This window comes from Lactuca virosa, chromosome 8, assembly GCF_052849685.1.
Source record: "Lactuca virosa cultivar CGN04683 chromosome 8, Lactuca_virosa_CGN04683_v6, whole genome shotgun sequence".
Lineage (NCBI taxonomy): Eukaryota > Viridiplantae > Streptophyta > Magnoliopsida > Asterales > Asteraceae > Lactuca > Lactuca virosa.
The window spans coordinates 126,025,580-126,047,462 of NC_136433.1; positions in this window are offsets into that span (position 1 = coordinate 126,025,580).

Here is a 21,883-nt window from a genome sequence, read left to right on the forward strand (position 1 = left end):
CAAGTTTAAGTATAATTCTGAAACATTGGAAAAGTCTCAATGTATGGCAGAACGAATGGGAAGAATCAAATTAGGCAGAAAGATAAAAGTTTCTCAAATCTGAAAAGATGGGAGAGTACTTTAGTATCATGTTTGTGATCATCTTAATGATTTAGAAATCATATCACAATTAGTCCTCTAAAGGTCATCTTAGTGCATTCTTATGACTAAGAAGAGGAGTCATGAATTGTTGAAATGGTTAGATCAGGAAGATGAGTCATACTTCGTTCCAAAACAATTCTTAGAGTCATACTCCAAGATTGTAACTTGAGTGACATATCTTAAAGAAAGGTTTAAAACACTTGTCAAATGTAAGAGTAAAAGTGTCCTACTCTTGTACATTTGAAATTGGTAAGTTGTGATGTTTTGGATAAAACAAAGACCAACTAAGGCCAATTGTGTGAAGTGTTTGTCTTGATAAATAATCTGCACTATCTCTTGAATATTTGGCAAGATAGTCTTATATGTCAAGAGGATAGTGGGAGTCTTAAAGATCCTAAAAAGAATTTCAAGAACTAATCAAGAATAAAACCTGAGGTTCTTCACTAGCACACGACTTGAGGTTTATAACCTATCGTGTTGACATATTCTGTGCCCATTCCAGTTAAAGTTGGCTTTGCATACGAGTTCTGAAAGTTCTCAATTGGTTGCATAACAACTTGGAAGCAATGGCAGGCCCTGTACTGCCAGGTGGCAAAAAAGTTAAGATTGCGTAAGTTCAGTCCATATGAGTTTGGATTTGTCATTATCCTTGTCTTGTGACTATGGTTTTGACGATTCACATGGATAAGAACACATACACCATAAAATCTAAGGGTCATAAGGTTTCTCTCCAATTCATGAAAATGATGATGAGGAAACACTTCCACCAAGTAGATTTGAAGCAGATGGCAAAAGGTCTAAACAATTGAGACTATGATTACGACATCCCTTTTCATAGTTCTGAAATTGTTTAGACACACATGCATGCTATCTAAGGAAAGGTGTATGATTTTGATAAAGTTTTATCAAAGCATCTCGTATCAGAAATCTGAACTTTGGTAAGAAAGTCAATAAAGTATTGATTTCTAGAAGTCCAGCTGATTTCTGAGTACATGTCAAAGCTAGTGGGAGCATAAGTGTTATGCTAATAATCATCATGTTAGTGGGAGCATGATAATTATTTTTAGTGTTGCAAGTTAGCAATGTTAATTATAGAAAACAAAAGTTTCAATTCGTGAGGCTGCAGGGATTGAAAAAGTTGTTTTGCTATAATTAAGGGAGAGGATATACTTCATTTCAGTTCTAAAGGCTTAGATTGAGACCTTAATCATCTTTAGTCAAGAATATATATATGAATTTCATGTTGGATTGGTTCAACTTAAGGAAATTCTATATATTGCGTTCTCAAAATTCGATTATGATTACGACATCCCTCTTCATAGTCAAATTTTGAAAACATGGCAAATACAAATATTGTAGCAAAAGACTGGTCTAGAATCATGTCTTTATGTGAGACATCATGAATCGTGTACCATTTGCTTTGGGTACAGGATCGATTGCATGTGCTATAATATTTGTCATTTCTAAATTTTTCCAAATGCCTAGAGGCATTAAGAAGGGAAAATGTCTAGAATTGGATATGACTAAAATGATTAAGCAATTGTCGAGGAAAATCTGAGGTTTACCAAAGATTGGTTGCTCAGGGACAGTTGGAAGTATAGTGCTAATTTTGGAAGGACCATATTGACATATTCTGAAAAGAGGCATCTCTTATTCAGAAGTGATAGTCAAAATGAGAATATGGAGTTGTCTCCATAGGTGGAAGTTATCTGTGTAAGATTAGAAAACTTAATGCAAGAAGCATGTCCAAAGCAATGTACTTTGAATATGAGACTTAGTTTCCATGGAGTTGATCTCCATTGGAATACCTTATAATGACTGTTGACAAGTCTTTGTGACTTTGTACATATTCATTACAGGAGGGTCAGTGCATATAAGTTTAAAATCTAAACAGATTTCGATAAATGATAGGAATTTGAAATTCTCACATTTTTCGATAAGGATTTGGGAGTGTGAAATTAGAATGATTGAAATTATGTTCAATTGGTTTATTTCACAAAGTAAGGATCATAGACAAACATAGAGTGCATACTTGGTGTATGGCAAAGCTATTGTTTAAGAAAAACATAGTGTACATGCTTGGAGCATGGGACAACTAGTGTTTTTAATTCAAGTATAAAGTTGATAAAACTGAAACAATGAATAATGAGTAATCAGTATGGTGATAAATAAAAGTGTTTATTTATATTCATAGGGTTTGATACCATATTTGATTCATTTATTCTTGTGTTTCACTTTGCATGTTTTGACTTCCAGAATAACTAAGTCGCTCTTCCTGAATGATTAAGTTATTCAAACCATCCACAGTCGGTCATATGTTGCAAGTAGATATGAATCAAGACTGTCATGGGTTGGTTTGTACAGGTCCAAGTTGGTGGACAAAGTGGTGCTACAACACTCATGAGTGCTCATAAGTTCTGAGTATTGGATTCAACCCGTACTCATTTGAATCACTTCATGGATTTTATCACGAGTGATCATGAGACGATAATATCTTATATTCTTCAAACCTAGAGATATGAGTTGTTACTATGAGTTGGTTATACATTGATTGCACGAAAACGCATTTGGTAACTCGATGTTATAAAACGTGCCTTTGTGTATGATTCAACAAGTAGTAGAACAAGCCATATGAGTCGAAGTTTATCCATTCCTTTTACTTTCGGGATAAAAGCGATATCTGTGGGCCCCTCGATGATTTAGCGATGACACATGTGAGTGCTTGGCCAAGCCAGGACTGATTTGATTTGTTCAATCAGTCAGTCATCATAAATCGAAAATCGGGAAACAACAAATGGACAGAGAGAATGATTATAATCCATGTCTCAGTCCATATGATATCTAGAATGGAGGAATATATGATCCCTTATCTAATGGACAAGTCATTGACAAGGTCAGAGTTCGACAGCGGCTTTAAGATCTACGATTGCCAGTTAGGTTTTGAAGTCATACTCAATAATAGTTTTAGACGTATCCAAGTGGGAGAGTGTTGGATTAATGTCTAAGTCCATAACTATATTTGGTATGTACTTGACCCGACCCGACATGGTCCATTTGGGTTGCACATCACCGACACAATTTATATGGATAGTCTTTTGAGAATAGTATATTTATGATTTATATTAATATATTATAAGTTCTAATATATTAATATGGAATCATATTATTTAATTAGTATTGATCAAGAATTAATTTAGAATTAATTAAGTGATCAAAAAGAACTAATTAAATATGGACTCTTATATATATGAAATGGGCCAAGTTCATTTAGGTTGGGCTAAGCTTTCATGGATGGTCCATGGAGCTTTTAACCCATGGATCCTATGTAAATGAAAGGTCATGGGTATTAGGGTTTACATGGATGTAACCCTAATCCTCCATAATATATAAAGGGGTCCTTGGCTCACAAAATTGGCACAAGTGTGTGAGAATAAGAGTGGGTCGATTTTTGTGTGCATACACATTCTCTCAAGTTCTTCCAAGGTGTTTTGGTGATTTGTGATTCCATTTGAGGCTTCCACACTATTGGGGCTAAGCTCTTAAAGCTTTAAGACATCAAGCTACATCAAAAGGTATGTCATCTAACTAGAAATTTGTAGTATAGGTGCTTCATAATATGCTAGTTAGGATGAAACCTTGGAATAGTTAATATTTGCATGTATAATAGAGAAAACATAGATCCAAGGTTTATAGGGTTGCATGTACACCATAGGAGTGTTAGAATGCTCAAAATCCAACACTTCTTTGATTCGGTTGATGGCTGTTCTACCCTGAATCTCATTTCGAGCAACTCTGCTGACTATAATCGGCAGAACTCTGTCTGCTGAACCTCCTTCGCTTAAGTTGTAGAAGCTTCTGTCTCCGTTGTAAGGCATTGGTTGACCCTGCTCTTGACTCCATGTTTCCAAGCTTTCTACCCATAGAGGCGTCGGACCTTGGAAAACTGGACGAGGGTTAGGATTTTGAGAAATTGGTGGTGGATTATAGGCTTCTGATTCGGAATCATTGTCTTCAGGAAAGTTTTCTGCAAAATCATCATCTAAGGGAATTTCGTGATTTTTTTCTGGCTCTGCATCTTGTTCTTGATCAGGGAATTAAGGGTCTTCGGGTATGTGAAATCCAGCCATTGTTATCTAAACGAGAATTGGGATAAGAGATATAGGATATAGTTAGTAACGATAAGTTTCTACAAGAAAGACCTACAATTAACAAATAATGTACTAAGTACAACTTGTTCTAGATATTACTATAACTATAAAGTGCATATTAATTATATATAACTTGGTTATATTCGACCTTCGATTAAATGACTCGGCTCTAAATCCACAACTAAACAAGGAACAGGAAATGAAGCCAAATCACATATTCTAAGTCTATATAACTTTAATTATATATAATTGTAATATACCCTTAATACTTATAGTTCTACCCTTGATTGTTCTACTGATTTCACATGTATGTTATTAGTATATAGTGTCTAAAATACCCCTATAGTATTTTAATATTTATGTTCTGTTCTAAAGTTCTTCTGAATATGTATAGTTGGTAAGTTTTAGACATGTCACAACATCATTATCACTCCCAAACACATGTTGGTCATATCTCAAATCAATATAGTTGATCAGGCTATATTAATCCCAGATATGATTACATAACTGTCCAGATTTGACTATAATGTTCAACATCCAAATACTTTTAAGTTCTAATTATTGTGATAATGTACTTGTATGTATGAGTGTTAGTATACTTCTTGTAAAAATAATTAAATTTTTAAAAGTATACTTATAGTCAGAGCTCTTAGCCCCAAATGTATTTATAGTTTGTATATCTTTTATGGATTGATATACTGAGTTCACTATAAACAATGCTCTGATACCAATCTGTCACATTCCCAAACCAGACGGCGGAAACGTCCGGGGGTGGAGGACTTCATTTGTAGTATCACAACACATGCATTATACTAATCAGAGTACAAACAACCACTGTATTTAAAAATTATAAATATTTACATGTGTTTCAACCTTGTATTATGAAACTAAATAGTTGTACAAAAGAAGAAGATAAGACATAAATAGCTCCATCTTCTCAAAAGCTCGGGGTGTACCTGCCTACTGGTTCCCTGAGAATACAAGTAATTTGAAAAGAGAGTATCAACATAAAGTTGAGTGAGTGCATAAGTATTTATGTTTTGAAAGAATGTCTTCTGTTTCTTTAATATGTAACTGTTTCCAGAAAACCCTATATTTTCTGCTGTATATGAAAAGTAGTTTAGTTGTATAAAACTGTTCTATTTGTAAACCAATGTTCTGTATTTGTAATCCTTGAGTAAACTTGTATCTGAGAGTATATCTGAAGTCATCAACTCATATTGTAAATTGTAATGTATTACTGTAAACTGTATCTGGTAAACTAGTACTTTGAAATAGTACATAAGTTTAGTTAACTATACACTAACGTATTGTTAATATCTTTTAATGAGTTATTATAACCATACTAACTAGATGGCCTGACCCAACGCTATGAGTGCGTTGAAAGTTGATGATAACAATTGTCACTCACAGGCGTGTATGCCTGACTGTAGCTAGCAGTCCGAGTGCAGGGTTGTCAATCCTAATATAGATCTATACACACATTGTGTTGATCCCCTGCTGGAGACTCTGGTTATAATATCAAGACTTTACTGTATTGTTTAAAATGAATTAAACAAACTGTACAACTTGACTCATAAAAGCATATAAACGTTACATGTATACTATTTATGAAAACTCAATCATTCTGAAATAAATGATTAATAGTATGTTCTTGAATTAGTACTCTTAACCTGTATCTGAAAGAATGTATACACTTGGATAGCTTTGAATTAAACCTTTGTTCTTGTAAAACAATGTACTCTAGTATGATTGAATCATGAACTAATGTTCTGTGAATCATAAATTATACCTATTATAATTTATATGTACTTTCTGTATTGATACTTAGTATTAATGAATACAACCCCTTGTTCAACTTGTTACAAAGGGTAATTGAAACTAAATGAATAAACTTTTATACTTGTATACATATACAAATATATATAACTAAAATTTAAATGACACTCGGACAAATAACTGATACTTGTAATCTCACATCCAAACAAGGAAAAGGAACAAAAGTGGGTTATTAGTCCTAAATCTTTTAAATCTTATTTATATAAATATATGTATACTAGTATGATTTTTGGGGAAAAATGTAAGTTTATAAAATATTTAAAAGAAGTTTCATATTTTGAAATCCATTTTGGTGACTTGATGTCTTTTTGAAACAATCACTTAAACCACTTGATTTGATGATACTGAAATTCATTTCGATAAGATGTTTGAAACCATTTGTTTTGATAACTTTAATCCATTTGAAATTATTCGTTATAACATAAAATCTTTGTGTTAGACTTGTATTCCCCCCCCCCCCCCCTTAAAACAGTAAAAACTATAAAAATGTGGGGGTATGAACTCACCTGTTGTAAGTTATCCAAATGTAAGATTGGTGTAGGATGCTAAGTGTCAAGTGAAGTCTTGAACACAACGGATCCTATTAACATATAATGATACATATATGGATATAATTAGTGAATAAACAACTAATCATGAAAGGTAACACCCTATTAGACTAGGAAACCTTAGGATTGAAGCACTACAATCACATATGATTGCATACTAAGGGTGTATGACCATTCTAGGGAGTTTACGGCCATGAGTTCACGGCCTCATGAGTTTACGGTCGTAAACTCATGATGATTTGTGTCAAAAGGTGTTTCAATGTCTTACAATCCACAAGGAAGTGTTCTAGCCTTAAATCCAATCATTAGGAAGAAGTTATGGTCCATATGCATCACTAATTAGGGTTTACGGCCAAGGGAGATTGTCTTGGCCGTAAACTCTCTTTGATCATGGATAATGGATGATTTCAAGTAGCATAACTAGTAAGTACTACACATAGGAAGGTACTCAAGAGTTTAGAAGCCCTTAGGGGGTCTAAGGCCTACAAATGCACCCTTAACAAGGGTTTACGGCCAAGGGAGATTGAAGTGAATGGTTTGTACAAGATAGAAATTTAGGGGTTCACCATGGCCGTAAACTCATGGTCTCTGGCCGTAAACTCCTCATTTGAGGGTTTATGGCTTGTTTGGTAGGCTAAAACTTCAATTGGCACTTCCTTTAGTGCACTAGGCTCAGAATGCACAAACTGACTCTAAACAGTGCTAAAAGTTAGCAGAAATAAGTCTGACTTTGATTGAAGTGAATGGTTTGTACAAGATAGAAATTTCGGGTTGTCACAAAATATGAGTTGGACGATAAGTTGAGAGGTAATATAGACCATGAGCTAAGGGTGAGAGGTGGACGAAGTGAGAAGCCTTGTTCCCAAATGCTGGCCCCGTCATCTAGCAGGGTATGGATGACAACCACGGACTATTCTAGACAGTCTAGTGGAACACTAACAGGCTCGCAACCTGTAGGTGTTGTGAACGATGTGTTCACCCGATGTACTCTAAACCCTGGCGATCATGCAGACTTGGTGCCTAAACCTTGGCGATCATGCAGACTTGGTGCCAAAACCCTGGCGACTATGCGGACTCAGTACCTGTTGTATAAACCCTGGCGACTATGCAGACTTAGTGCCAAAACCCTGGCGACTATGCGGACTTAGTGCCTGTTGTATAAACCTTGGCGACTATGCAGATTTAGTGCCTAAACCCTGGCGACTATACGGACTTAGTGCTTGTTGTATAAATCCTGGCGACTATGCAGACTTAGTGCCTCAACCCCAGTGACGAGGGACTTCGTGTCGATTCCTTAGGATGATCCTTAGGAATGAATGAACGAGGAATAGTTGATTCTTAGGGTAGATCCTTAAGAGTAAAGAAGATAATGGGGATGGGTAATTGGGTTGTTTGTTTGATGTTTAAACATAATAGTTATATTATTTTGGGTTAAAAACCCTATGTACTCACCAGGTTTCCCAACCTGAACCACTCCAGCTTATTTCTATCACATGTGTCGATATGAAGTTACATTACACTGAGAGATTTAAAAGAGATGTAGATCACTAGTGTAAATGAATGTAAGTTCTGTTTATGCTTATGTTTATGTATTGACGATGATATCCCCAATGTTTTAAAAATGAATAAAAATACATTTCTTCGGAAATGCTTTGATAACGTATTTATCATCTTTTTTCTCAGAACAAATTCCGCAACATTTTTTATTAAAAGAGATACTCTGATTTTTATAAAGCATAAACAAAATCGGTCTTTTCTAGCCGTGAAAATGGGGATGTCACAACCTCCATGAACTCCAAGAACTAGAAGTAGGCATTTTAGGTTATGGAGCATATATTTATATGTAGGATTCCAAGGGTCATGGGTATAACCCAAATCCATACCCATGGGTTTATGATCTATGGTTCATGTGGCCAAACTCTTTATCCATACATAAACTTAGTCTAATATGGATCATAGGCCCAACACATATAAATATAACCAATTACCATAATTAGTCCCCATATAATTAATTAGTCTCTTTCGATCACTAAATTAATTCCAAACTAATTCTTGATCAATACTAATTAAATCATATGATTTCATATTAATATATTAGAACTTATAATATATTAATAAATCATATATAACCTATTCTCAAAAGTCCATCCTAACAAATTGTCCTGATGATATGCAACCCAAATGGACCATGATACTCTCGGGTCGAGTACATACCAATAATAGTTATGGGCTTAGAAATCTAATCCAACAGACTCTTACTTGGATAAGTCTAAAACTATTATTGCAAATACGACTCCAACATCCCGACTAGCAATCGAAGCTCTTAAAAGCCGTTGTCGAAATCTGACCTAGTCAATGATTCGTCCATTAGATAAGGGATCATATATTCCTCCATTATAGATATCATATGGACTGAGACACGGATTATAATCATTCTCTCTGTCCAACTGTTGTTTCCCGATTTCTGATTTATGACGACTGGCTAATTGAACAAATCAAATCAGTCGAGGCCCGACCGAGCACTTAGGGTTGTCATCACTAAATCATCGAGGGGCCCACATATATCGCTTTTATCCCTCCAAGAGTAAAAGGAATGGATAAACTTCGACTCATATGCTTGCTCTATCTACTCATCAAATCACACACAACAATGCGTTTTATAACACCACTTTATTGGTGCGTTTTCACATTATCAATGTGCAACCGACTTGTAGACTACAACTCATATCTCTCCGTTTGAAGAATACAAGATATTATCGTCCCATGATCACTCGTGATAAAATCCATGAAGTGATTAAAATGAGTGTTGGTTTAATCCAATACTTGAATCTTATTCCAGGAGCACTCATGAATACTGCAGCTATGTCTAAAACACCTAGGCATACTACAGACCCATTCATCACAGTCTTGCCTCAATACCTACTTCCAAAGTATGATCGACTGTGGATGGTTTGAATAACCTAGTTATTCGGGAAGTCAAAACATGCAAAGTGAAACACAAGAATAACACTAATCTTATATGGCCCCAAAACTTTTGAGTCATATTGATTACTCATTATTCATTGTATAATGTTTCAAATAAGCAACTTAATACTTGAAATAAAACAATAGTTGTCCCATGCTACAAACATGCACACTATGTTTACCTATGGTCCTTTATTTTTGGAATAGATCAATTGAAAACATTTTAATGATGCTCATTTCACAATTCCAAATCCTTATGATAAATGTAAGAATACAAGATTCTTTGCCATTTACTGAAATTTGTTAGATTCTAAACTTATATGCAATGATCCTCTTGTAATGACTATGCACAAAAGTCACAAAGACTTGACAACAGACATTACAAAGTATTCCAATGGAGAGCAATTACATGCAAACGAAGTATCACATTCAAAGTACATTCCTTTGAACATCCTTATTGCATTAAGTTTTCTAATATTACACAAATTTAATGAGTAACTTCCTCCTATGGAAACATTTCCATATTCCCATTTTGACTATCACTTCTGAACAAGAGGTTCCTCTTTTCAGAATATGTCAATATGATCCTTCCAAAATTAACACTATACTTCCAACTGTCCATGAGCAACCAATCTTTGGTAAGCCTCAGATTGTCCTCGACAATTGCTTAATCATTTTATTCATATCCAGTTCTGGTCCTTTTCCCCTCTTAATGCCCTAGGCATTTTGAAAATTCATAACACATAGAAATATTATAGCATATGCAATCGATCCTATACCCGAAGCATATGGGATACAATTCATAATGTCTCACATAAAGACATGATCCTAGACCAGTCTTTTGCTATAATTTTTCTCTTTGCCATGTTCTCAAAATTCGGACTATGAAGAAGGATGTCGTAATCATAATCAAATTTTGAGAACGCAATTAATATTTTCGTATATAGAATTTCCTTATGTTGAACCATTCCAACATAACATTCATATATATACTTGACTAAATTTGATTAAAATCTCTATCTAAGCTTTTAGAATTGGAATGAAGTATAATTTCCTCTCCCTTAATTATAACAAAACAACTTTTCAAACCCTGCAACTTTGCAAATTGAAACTTTTGTTTTCTATAATTAACAATGCTAACTTGCAACACTTCACATAATAATCATGCTCCCACTAACATGGTATTTATATCCTTATTAGCATAACACTTATGCTCCCACTAGCTTTGACATATATCCAAAAATCAGCTGGACTTCTAGAAATAAATACTTTATTGACTTTCATTACCAAAGTTCAGGTTTCTGATACGAGACGCTTCGATAAGAATTTATCTAAGGTTCCCAAAATTATACACCTTTCCATATATAGCTCACATGTGTGTTTAAACAATTTTAGAACTTACACCAATAAGTCTCAAATGTTTTGACTTTTTGCCATTGCTCACAATTTGAATTATGAAAAGGGATGTCGTAATCATAATCAAATTTGAGAATGCAAATATCACAACTGTTATCTCCTTAAAATCTATTTAGTGAAATCATTTCCTCACCATCATTTTCATGAGTCGAAGAGAAACCTTATGACACTTAGATTTTTATGGTGTATGTGTTCCTATCCATGTGAATTTGTCAAACCGTAATCATAAGACAAGGTTAGAGACAAAACCAAACTCATATGGACTGAACCTATTCAATCTCAATTTCTTGCCACCTGGCAGCACAAGGGCCTACCATGTCTTCCAAGTTGTTTTGCAAACAATTGAGAACTCATAGAACTCACATGCATAGTCAACTTTTAACTGGAATGGGCACAGAAACAAGAGTATGTCAACACAATAGGTTACAAATCTCAAGTCGTGTCCTAGTGATTATCGATAGGTTTTATTCTTGATTAGTATTTGAAACGTTTCAAGATGTTTAAAACTCCCACTAACCTCTTGACATATAAGATTCTCTTTGTCAAGAACCATTCCTTGACAGACAAATATTCAAGAGTTAGTGCGGATTCTAATCAAGAAAAACACTTCACACTATAGGTCTTAGTTGGTCTTTGTTTTATCCAAAACATCACAGCTTACCAATTTCAATTGTACAAGAGTAGAAAGCATTTTACTCTACATTTGAAAAGTGTTTTAAACCTTCTAAGATTATGTCACTCAAGGTTTCAATATTGGAGTGTGACTCTAAGACCTGTTTAGGAATGAAGTATGACTCATCTTCTTGATTTAACCATTTCAACAATTCACGATTCCTCTTCTTAGTCAAACAAATGAACTAATATGTCCTTAGAGGTATGGTTTCTTAATCACTAAGATAATTATAAAACATGATACTACAAGTACTCTCCCATCTTTTCAGATTGGAGAAACTTTTATCTTTCTGCCTAATTTGATTCTTCTCATTCGTCCTGCCATACATTGAAAAATTTCCAATGTTTCAGAATTATACTTAAACTTGTAAGCACAACCATATTTATTAAACTTTAGTAAATCATGACGACTAGCCTTATCGTTCTTTGTGGTGGACCTGATCAGCGCACAACCAAGTGTACCTGATCTCCTAGTCCTTCACTTGACTCACATATACATGTGAACAAGGAGTTAGTCTTAATTTCCCAAAGATGAAAATTCTCATTCATCACACAATACAAGTTTCATGATTCCAAGTTTCTATCCAACTGAAACTTGGGTGATGAGAATCTTTCCTTATTTGGTAAATTATGACACTACCACAAATGAAAAAATCAAATCCATTTTCCAATATTGCTATCAATGGAATCATATAAACAATAATTTTTCACAAATGCCATTTTAAGGAAACTTAAAATAAAAAAAAACCTTTTCCTTTATTTAAAAATTTGTAGAAAAACTTTTCCTTACAATGCAATTACAAATGAAAAACATGTTGTTATCTATTCCTAAGCAATCTATCATGACTCTTAAGCAACAGCTCAAAATTCTGATCATCGAACCATGCGATCGAAATCCATCTCTTCACGATCAGAATCAGCTTACTCTTCTTTTAATTTTCCTTTGATTCTACTAAACATCATGTTGAGTCTAATTGTGTTGCGTCTTGGGCTTTTTGTTTTGTATACGGATTGGGCCTGTCCATCCGTGTTTATCTGATAGGGTTATACTATAAATATGCATGCATGTATGCATTAGACATTGTTGATTATTACGTTCATTGTTTTGTAACCCTAAACACCTCTACAGTCGAAGTTCTTAATCGAGCTCTTCTGAGGTGTTGAAGTATTAATCATACGACATATTCAAAGCCATTCTTGTGATCTTGATTACATTCTCAAATGTTTGCTTGCATAGAATCTAACGATCCTAATAGAACATTGTTCTAACAATTGGTATCAGAGCAGGAGACTGTGTGATCAATACACATTCCTTCTGTATTCAAAATTCTTTAGGGTTTCCGCTTTTATCGTATAAATAGAAGCCGTCTTCCTCGTATCGACGACAACTCTGTTTCAGATAAAATACTAATCTCAAGTTTACAGGTTTGATTCTAGCAGCTCACCATGTCTCACGAAGATTCGCAAACAAATCCCATCAACATCTCAAACAGCATTGGATCAACAACCAGTGTACCCATACTTTACACTCAAGAGTATGAAGTATGGGCGCATCACTTTGAAGACTACGTGGTTGGATCTGAAGATAATGGCTATCTCATCTGGGAAGCTATCACACTTGGGCCGTTTGTGTGACAACCCGAAATTTTCATTCGTACAAACCCTACAGTCCAACACATCAATTTAAAAGTTAAATACTTTTCTGCTAATTTATAGTCGGTTTAAAGTCCATTTGAGTATTTATATTAATTGTTCATGTAACGAGCGGATAAAAGGAAGTGATTTCTAGAATATCGGGATAGCAATTGATCAACCAACACCGTAGTTAGGTGTTCACGGCGAAACAAAGGAGTTTGGGCCGTGAAATCTATCATGGCCGTGAACTCATGCCTTAGGCATGATTTTACTCCCCAATTGGTTCATTCCTCATTTCCAAACTCAAGAACAATACCCATTCTCTCTCAAGTAGCATCCCGTTCTTCACCCGATCTTCCGAAAACGTAAGTTTTTCTTGACTTGATTTGTTGTTATACCCTATCACCTAGTGTTTATACATCATTTCATCCATTTAGTTATTGATTTTCACTTAGATCTTCAAACACCAAGAACACCAAGAACACACACTAGTGTTCTTGGACCTTAAACCCCCAATCGAGCTTCTATCTTGTAACTACACTTACCCTACCCTCTTATGTGCTTAATATGAACTTGATAACACTTGAAAATCATCAAGAAACACAAGAACAAAGGAGTTTACGGCCAAGAATGTTCTTGGGTCGTAAACCCTTCTTAGGGTGGCTAATTGGACCCTAGTCCTTTCCTAAGCCTTGGATGCCAACCTTGATCCTTCCTAGAAGTGTTTAAGACCTTAAACAACAATCAAAACAAGTCCCCATGAGAGTTTACGGCCGCAAACACATAAGGAAATGGTCCTTAGGCCGTAAACTCTATAAAGAGGTGTTATTGTGCCCTTAAAGCTTCCTAAGGCTTGGACTTGATCATAGAATGCTTACACTTGACTTATAAGACCTTAAGTCACCATATGGAACTAAGTACCATGATTTTACGGCCGTAAACTCATGGGGGAAGTGACCATAGGCTATAAACTCCATAAGGAGTGGTTCTTGGGCCATAAACTCCAATGCCATGCCATACAATCTTTAGATGCAACCCTTTGGTACCTATAACACTTGAATCAAAGTGTTTCCATGTCTTAGGGTGTCTTAACTTGGTTAATTAGTTGTTTAAAGACTAATTGGATACATATATGTGTTATTATATGTTAACTAGGATCATTGAGTGTGTACAAGTCTTCACTTGACACCTAGCATCCTATACATTCCGTTCATCCAAACCACTCACTACAGGTGAGTTCATACCCCTTAATTAACCTTTTAAATGTTTTTAAATGCTTTTATGGGGGGGAATACAAGTTGAACAATTATAGTTATTATATCAATCACATGTGATTAATAACTACCAAATTAGTGGAATTCTTACTTTTCAAACTGTGTTACCAAACTGTTTTACTTCAAACTGTCTTACAAACTCTTTTACATACCAAATGCTTTATCAAAGTCTTTTACATGTTAAATACTTTTACTTAAATACTTTTAACTTATATTCTGTGTATCTATATAGATATAGTTATATAAGTAGGATTGAAAGGACTTAGGACTGATAGCTCACCTTACTTCATGTTCCTTGTTTGGTTGTGGACTTAGGGCATTCAGGTTATTTGTCCGAAGATCGTTTGAATCCTAGTTATATATCATGTATATGTGTGTAGATATAAAAGGTTACTTCTTTCTTTCAGTTCAATGGCTTTGGGTAGCAAAGGTATATAAACATGTTCATATACACAAACAACATTACTAGTAAACTATAATAGGTACAGTTTAGGAAGGTACTATTACTACAACAATGAAACATACAATGAGTCAGTTCATTCATGAGTAATACATAGTGATGAGAAACAAACATAATACATAGTGATGAGAAACAAACATAATACATAGTGATGAGAAACAAACATAATACACAGTGATGAGAAACAAAACATATAAGCTAGACAGAGAAAGAACACACAATACAGCTAGCACATACATATACATATACATATACATTACATACAGTTATGTGAGCCACTTAACGGGGGACATGGCACTACCTGTCATGACCCGTTTTGTATCCAGAATCTCCTTAATTGGGGAGCGTATGAGTTTGTGTATAGATTTATACTGGATTGACAATCCTACACCTTGTTGCTCGCTACAGTGGGACTTGCAAGTCTACGGGTGCCAAACGTCATTTATTACGACATCTTACATTGTCGTTTTACTAGAGTCGGTAGTAGGATACAGGCCGATCACATGGTACTTTAAATAACAATAGGTTTAAAGTAATTAGTACAACAGTAGTTACTTAATACAACACTACAGTACTATTTCATTTTCCCTTTACATTTACTTTGTGATATTCATAGAATAAACAATAATGTAGACGCTATATTTTTGGTTAATGATAGTCAGATTTGGGAAAATACATACTCTTACAAGAGACACACACGCAGACACTAGATGCCTTGGTGGAAGGCTACTTTTAGTAGAAAACATAGGGTTTTCTAGGAGAGTTCAAACAATTACAAACTTTTACAAAACTTATACATTACAAACTTACACAACATTTCCATACAACTACAGACACTAATATACTTATGATCTCACCAGCTTTAAAGCTGATAAACTCTTTCAAAATAACTTGTATTTTCAGGTCACCAGTAGACAGATACCGGTGCCAGGTTATGAGAAGATGGAGCTCGTTCAAGACTCATATTTTATTTTTGATGTATATTTTTGGTGTCTATATAACTTGACAGAACACACTTGTATGAAATTATATTATTAATGCAATGGATGATGTTGTTGCTTGTTTACTACTTTGCATTGTTGTGATACTGAACATGACGTCCTCCACCTCCGAACGTTTCCGCTGTTCCGGTTTGGGGTGTGACAGATTGGTATCAGAGCTTTGTTTATAGTGAATCGAGTGTATCAACCCATAAAAGATATACGAACTATAAACACAGCGGGATTAAAATACTCTGATAAAGAGTTTATACTTTTAATTAATAAAATATTTAACTAAGTATACATACCTGCATTCATACTAAAATCAGTGTCACTAGGACAGAACAAAAGTATTACGATTGTTGGACAACACAAGTAGACTTAGAGACATATGGTCAACCCTGGGAAGATGTAGCCTGATCAACTACATTATCCGAGGAGTGATTAGCATGTGCCTAAGTATGGTTGTGAGGTTGCAACAAGTCTAAAAACTTACCAACACTACTACAACAAGAATAGTAGAACAGAACATTAAACTTAAAATACTATATGAGTATTTTGTGTTACTATAATTACTTATCTGAGAACTAAAGGTCTTTATTAATATGTCAATGGTTGTTTAGTGGATACACTAAGGTTATATGTGCTAGGATGTCATAGGCTTAGAATCTGTGATCTTTGCTTTACTTCCTGTTCCTTGTTTGGTTGTGGGCTTAGAGTTAGGGTCACTTATTCGAAGGCCTATCCTGTCTTGGTTACATATAACTGGTATGCACTAAACAAGCATTGAAGCAACTGATAAAGATCATCTTATAATTATCTAATTAGTTCGTCTATTTAGTTATTTCTTATATCCCTTTTCTCGCGTAGATTTAATGGCTAGATTCCATAACCCCGAAGACCCGTACTATCCCAACCACGACAATGCAGGATGGCTAGAAGAAGAGCCAGAAGATGATCACCCAATCCCTTTGGATGATCACGAAGCTGAAGGCTTTTCTGATGGTTCTGACTCGGAGCCAGAAGTCAACAACCAACCCCCAGCTGTCCAAAACCCAAACCCTCGTCCAGCATTTCAAGGACCCACACCTCTGTTGGCCACAAACGTGAATAGGTGGAGTCAGGAATAGGGGCAGCCCATTCCTTACAATGGAGACAGAAGCTTCTACAACCTCACAGAGGGAGGTTCAGCTGACAGGGTCCTACCCATAATGGTCCGTAGGATTTCTCGGAACACCGAGCAAGGTCGAGTAGCTATCGACCGAGTCGTGGAGATTCACGCCAACTTTGGCGTTAACACCCTCCGCATTCGCCAACTTGAGTCTGCTCATGAAAGGACTCAGGTCCGCAATGCAGTTCTGTAAAGGGAACTTGTTGAAACCCAAGCTGAAGTCAGGGAACTTCGAGCTCAGCAAGCAAGATTTGATAGGCACGTGAGAGACATAGAACGCCTTCTGTCGGATTCAAGAACTCACTCTAATAATTCTCGTCGCCGATAGACTCTCATCAACTTCTCTTTTGGATATAACGTGGTTATGTTAAAAACTCTAGTCTAATTTCCTATCCTTGTAAATCTTAGACCTGTTAGGTCTTGATTAGGTCGTAGTTCTGTCAGAATTTTTCCGTCTTGGTTGATGTAAGACCTACTTCTAGGTCATTTTTCCCGAACTCGTTACATCTGTAATTTCAGTGTATTTGACAGATATCTAATCTAATGGAAATTATATCCAAATGCTCTCGTTTACAATCAATCGTGTTATTCATTTGTGCTGTTGGACTAGGGAGAGTTAGTCCGTGAGTCATTCTTATCTATTTCCTATTAAATTCTTATCAATATCTTCATCTTTGAAAACTTATAGTTGAAAGATGCCTCCACGTCGATTGACAAGACGCGATCCTCCCGCACCAACACCACCTGCTCCTCAATTCGACACGACAGCCCTGAATGCTGCTGTAGCTGCAGCTGTGGCTACAGCCATGGCACAATACCATTCTTCTGGTTCCACTGGAGGAGGAACCCCTGTCCTATCTACTCATGGTGAAATCCCTATGCGCTCCAGAGAGTGCTCCTACAAGGACTTCACCAACTGCAAGCCATTGTCCTTCAAAGGGACTGGCGGAGTCATTGCCCTTTCGCAATGGTTCGAAAAGACAGAATCGGTCTTTGAGATCTGCTCCTGTCCAAAGGAGAGCAAGGTCAAGTTTGTTGCTTGCACCTTTGAAGTAAAAGCCCTAACATGGTGGAATAGCCATGTTAAGTCACTATGTCTTATAGTGGCTAATGCTACGGGCTGGGAAACTTTGAAAGACCTCATGATTGAGGAGTACTGCCCGAGGGGCGAGATCCAGAAGCTGGAGGAAGAACTGTGGAGCCTAACCATGAAGGGCTCCAACGTAGTCGCCTACACCGCCAGGTTCTGTGAACTGGTGGCCCTCTGTCCCAACATGGTTTATACAGAGGGGAAGAAGATTGAAAGATACATATGGGGGCCGGTGCCTCCATTCCAGGGAAATGTTTTGGCTTCAAACCCCACTACATTTGATAGTGCCAAGCGATTGGCACAGCGGCTCGTAGACCATGGGGTTCGTACCCCGGCCGCAACAACAACCCTGGCCATCTCAGAACCCGCCAGAACCACTTATTCCAAGCGGAAGTTTTGGGATGACAAGAGAAAGACAAAGGCTGCCAAAAAGCAGCAGGTCGTGGCAGTACATGCTGCGATAGCACCTGCCGCTGCTGCTCCGGTAAAGCAGTACGCTGGAAGTTTGCCCAAGTGCAACAAGTGCAACTTCAACCACGTAGGAGCCTGCCGGGAAATGCAGTGTTTGAACTGCAAAGCCCCGGTGAAGCCAATCACCCAAGTCCCCGACGCTGGTGTGAGCCAAACTTGCTATGGTTGTGGCGAGGTGGGCCACTACAAAAGGAACTGCCCGAAGGCAGGGTTTGCCGGTGGAGTGGCAAGAGTTCTGGCCATAGGCCATGAGGAAGCGGTTGCCGACCCCACAGTGGTCACTGGTATGTTTCTCCTCGATAACTCTTATGCATGCATACTGTTTGATAGTGGAGCGGAGAGGAGTTTCGTGAACCAAAAATTTGTTCATTTACTTAAGAAAAAATCACGAGCACTTAAAGAACCGTTCACTGTAGAAATGGCTAACGGAAAGACAGAGAGCACTAGCAGTATATACATAGGGTGTACCTTAACACTAGATAGCCATTCATTTGCGATCGATCTCATGCCGGTCTCAAGTAAAAGTTTCGACGTCATTATCGGCATGGATTGGTTGAGTCTTCATCGTGCCGACATCATGCATTACGAAAAGGCTATACCCCTTAATCTGCCGTCTGGCGAAACCCTAGTAGTTTATGGCGACAAACCCGGCACGAACCTTCGTATCATCTCGAGCATTCAAGCTCAGAAATTCTTGCGAAAGGAATGTCGCGCATTCCTTGCTCAAGTGGTCGATGTGAGCCAAGAAACGAAAGACATTCAGAACATTCCAGTAGTATGCGACTTTGCCGACATCTTTCTGGAAGAACTCCCAGGATTACCTCCGCAACCTCAAGTCGAGTTTCGAATCAACTTAGTTCCAGGGGCTACTCCCGTAGCCAAATCGCCCTATCGTCTAGCACCTGCAGAGATGCAAGAACTGTCCTGTCAACTTAACGAACTGCTCAGCAAAGGCTTTATAAGACCAAGCTTCTCACCCTGGGGAGCTCCAGTCTTGTTCGTCATGAAGAAAGACGGATCGTTTCGTATGTGCATCGACTACAGGGAGCTCAACAAACTGACCGTCAAGAATCGTTATCCTTTGCCTCGTATTGACGATTTATTTGACCAACTTCAAGGGGCGAACTTCTTTTCAAAAATCGACTTAAGATCCGGATATCACCAACTACGAGTGCTAGGGGAGGATGTTCCGAAGACAGCCTTCCGAACTCGTTATGGGCACTATGAATTCATAGTGATGCCGTTCGGATTAACAAACGCACCTGCTGTATTCATGGAATTAATGAATAGGGTGTGTCGTCCTTACTTGGATCAGTTCGTCATCGTCTTCATCGATGACATACTTATCTACTCTCGTAGTAAGGAGGAGCATAGTCAACATCTGCGACTAGTCTTAGAAACCCTGTGTGCGGAGAAGCGTTATGCGAAGTTCTCGAAATGCGAATTTTGGATCCGAAGAGTCGAATTCTTAGGGCACATGGTTAGCAAAGAGGGAATACACGTGGACCCTTCCAAAATTAAAGCCATTGAGAACTGGTCAGCACCGAAAACGCCTACAGAAATTCGTCAATTTCTAGGTCTCGCTGGCTACTATTGCAGGTTCATTCAGAACTTCTCCCGCATTACAAAACCTCTTACGACACTAACCCAGAAGGGCGTAGCCTTTGACTGGGAAGAGAAGCAGGAGAGAGCGTTCCAAACGCTCAAAAGAGCCTTGTGCACCGCACCAATACTATCCCTCCCCGAAGGGATAGAAGACTTCGTCGTCTATTGTGATGCGTCAAATCAAGGACTCGGATGTGTTCTGATGCAGCAAGGTAAGGTCATCGCCTATGCCTCGAGACAACTAAAGACACATGAGGTCAACTACACTACCCACGATCTTGAACTAGGAGCAGTTGTGTTTGCTCTGAAAATCTGGAGACACTACCTGTACGGTACAAAGAGCACAATCTTTACAGACCACAAGAGCCTGCAACACATATTCGACCAGAAAGAGCTCAACATGAGACCACGACGGTGGGTCGAGCTACTCAGTGATTACGAATGTGAAATTCGTTATCATCCGGGTAAAGCCAATGTAGTAGCTGACGCCCTAAGTCGGAAAGAATATTCTGGTCGTAGGCTCAAATCATTGACTATGACTATCCATTCACACTTGTCCACACAAATTAAGGAGGCTCAGCTCGACGCTTTGAAACCTGAAAATGTGGCGAGTGAATCCCTGAGAGGGATGGATAAGAACTTGGAGGTTAAGGGTGGCGGAGCTTATTTTCTCATGGATCGGATCTGGACCCCGAAACTTGGTGGTTTCAGAGACTTAGTCATGAACGAGGCGCACAACACTCGTTATTCCGTCCACCCGGGTTCAGATAAGATGTATCTGGATCTTAAAAAGTTATACTGGTGGCCTAACATGAAAGCAGAGATTGCTACCTTCGTAAGTAAATGCCTTACTTGCGCAAAGGTCAAGGTCGAATACCAGAAGCCCTGAGGTCTACTACAACAGCCAGAGATACCAGAATGGAAGTGGGAGCGGATCACTATGGATTTCATAACCAAGTTGCCCAAGACAACGGGTGGACTTGATACCATATGGGTCATCGTCGATAGATTGACCAAGTCCGCACACTTCCTGCCTATCAGGGAAACAGACAAGATGGAGAAACTTACAAGAACTTACATTAGGGAGATTGTACGACTGCATGGTGTTCCCATATCCATTATCTCAGACATAGATAGTAGATTCACTTCGAGGTTCTGGCAGTCGTTACAAAGTTCCCTAGGAACTAGGCTGGACATGAGTACAGCCTACCATCCGCAAACAGACGGGCAAAGTGAGAGGACTATCCAAACCTTGGAAGATATGCTGTGAGCCTGTGTGATCGACTTTGGGAAAGCATGGGATACTCATTTACCCCTTGTAGAATTTTCCTATAACAACAGTTATCACACGAGCATAAAGGCTGCTCCATTCGAGGCCCTCTATGGCCGAAAGTGCAGATCCCATTTGTGCTGGGCTGAGGTGGGTGATACCCAGTTTGCTAAAGGACAAGTTCCTGAAAGCACTCTCA